This window comes from Cicer arietinum, chromosome 6, assembly GCF_000331145.2.
Source record: "Cicer arietinum cultivar CDC Frontier isolate Library 1 chromosome 6, Cicar.CDCFrontier_v2.0, whole genome shotgun sequence".
NCBI classification, from domain to species: Eukaryota; Viridiplantae; Streptophyta; class Magnoliopsida; order Fabales; family Fabaceae; genus Cicer; species Cicer arietinum.
Window position 1 is genome coordinate 28,445,861 of NC_021165.2, and position 2,713 is coordinate 28,448,573.

Sequence of the window (2,713 nt, forward strand, 5' to 3'; positions counted from 1 at the left end):
ATAAAGGAATTCAATAACTAGGATCAAATTAGACACCAAGGTTGAATTCGAAGTAAAACTCATCCCTGACATTTTTCTCAATTTATAAAAGATCAATTTTACTACTGCTGTCAATTTTAAATATTATTTCAATCAACTTGGGAACCTTTTGTTCAATTTTAGTAACTAAATATAATTCAATAGTAAAACGCAATCCTTGAGTTCGACACTCGGTACTACCGTTTTATTATTACTTGCAACGATTCAGTACACTTGCTGAAACGCTATCAAGTTTTTGGCGCCGTTGCCGGGGATTGCCATATCACTATTGAATTTAATCTATTTACTTAATTGAAATTTTTTGCTCTACAATAAATTTTTTATTTGATTTGATTTTATGTTATTTTTTTTATTTGTTGAACTTGTTAATGTCATGTCTAGTGGTTTGTCTCTTCTTTGTTTGAGATAACTATTCGCTGTAAAGCATAGAAGCTTATAATGATGATATTATACTACAATTATATGAAGAGTGTGATACTTGTCTTATTTCGGGTATATTTCGCATGATTGAGGGGCAAGTCTTGAGCTATACATTTTTAAAATATCACCCTCAGATCCCTCCGATGCAGCCTCTTAGGTGTGACTTTTGCGGAGAAGCACATAAGAATGGAAATTGTGCCGATGACCTTGTCGAACTAGTAGAATATGAAGATTTTTTCTTAAAGTTACAGAAAACGACGAGCGTTATATTAAAAAGATCTATTGCGAACAAATTCTACCTCCTAAAATTCTATCCAAAGAATCAGATGACAAAGACTTTCACATTACAGACGTTTTGGTTGAATTCATGAAGAATAACATGGTTTCAATTGAAAGATTTGAAAGTCAATGTGAGAGGTTATTTGAGCAAGTGGTTAAGTTTGAGAAGATGGAGGAGAAGTTGAAGATTGAAGATAATTTCATTGTTGTGGTGGAAGAAGATAAGCAAGAGGAAAAGACGAACGAGGAAAAGAAAAAAGAAGAGATTGATAAAGTTCGAGATTCAGTCTATGCCTTGTTCATCAATGTCCAATTGAGAAGGACATGGAAACAACATCTTTTAATTCTTAAGTTCATGGAATTTCTACCAAACAAAAAGAAAAAGAAGGATGATGTGTTCTTCCTGTCATATATGCCACCTTGACAATAGTTGAGACGTCAAGCTAATGACTTTAAAGAAGCGCTTATTGGGAGGCAACCCAATTTTATATCCTTTGCACCGTATTTATTTATAATATTTTAGATTTATTTTACTCCATTTAGTTCCAATTTTAGTCTCTAATTTCTAGTTCTCTTAGTTTTGATGTTTGGTATGAGCAAGGAATCAAAAAGATGCGTTGAGAAGCGATTGTATAGCTCCAAATGATTGAACGCACGCCCAAGCGCGTCCAAGCGCGCCTGAAGCGCTTTTTCTAGGACCTAATGGCAACCCAACAAAAAGCAAAACGAACTAAGGTCGCAAGTACATCCTTCTCTCAACAGACACCAGGAGGCTGATCTATTTGCACCTCACCAGTATACTGGCGACCATAGCGGAACAGGAGCCGATGATCTAAACGAGAATCCTTGAACTACTAAACTGAGAGAAGTTTTCTTTCCTTTTTTTTTCTTTCTGTTGTTTGTCTTGTTTCTTTCTGTTTTCTCGTTTTCTTTGTTTAATGTCAGTGTATGTTGACTTTCTTTTCTTCATTTTTTTTTTCCTTTCACTAAATGTGCACTATGATGAAACAATTGTACTAACTTGCACTTAATCTTAAAATTTTTTAATGTCAGTATATGTTGACTTTCTTCACCTCATGTTTTTTTTTTCCTTTCACTAAATGTGTACTATGATGAAACAGTCATATTGACTTGCACTTGATCTCAAAATTCCTGTTTTTGATTTTGCCAGTTAAATTTCATTTCTTAGATTATGTTATTGCTCAAGTCGACAAGTCTTCCTAATGCATGCATTCTTGATTACTAAATGGTTGTAGAAGGCTAATATGCCATCAATTTTTCAAAAATACAATTTTAACTTTTCAGAAGCATGTTGGCTTTATTTTGATTGTTCATACTCTCTCTTATTATCCTAGCTGTGAGCTTTTGAGCCTAAACACTTAAATTCTTTGTTGTGTGATTATCCAGACATGTGTTATCCCTCTAGAACTTGCACTAATTCTGACTTGCATCACATGTAATTTATGTATACATTGAGACAATTTTATTGGTCGTTTGAGCCTTTCTAACTACCCGATTAAAATTTTACCCTTTGCTAGCCCCTTTGAGCCTTGACTTTTTATTTCGGTTACTAGCCACATTACAAGCCAAACACCTGACTTTAATTAAATGACCTTACTTGGAGTTAGGTAGAAAAAAAAAATTTGTCTTGATAAAATTCTAAGTTTAGGGTTGCTCATGAGATAGCAACTTTTTAAGTTTGGGGTGGTGATTCTCACAAAAAGAAAAGAAATAAAAAGAAGAAAAAGAAAATGAAAGAAGAAAGAAGAAAAAAAATTCAATTTGTGTACTATGGTAAAAAAAAAAAAATATCTTCTTAGTTCTTTTGTCAATGTCTGAGAATCTCCATAATGAAAAGGTGAAGAAAAAAAATGGTAGAATAAGGTGGAAATGTATGCCTAACTTCAAGTGGTAAAGCCTACTATCCTAAAATGTCCTACCCTTACCTAAGCCCCATTACAACCCGAAAGTCCTC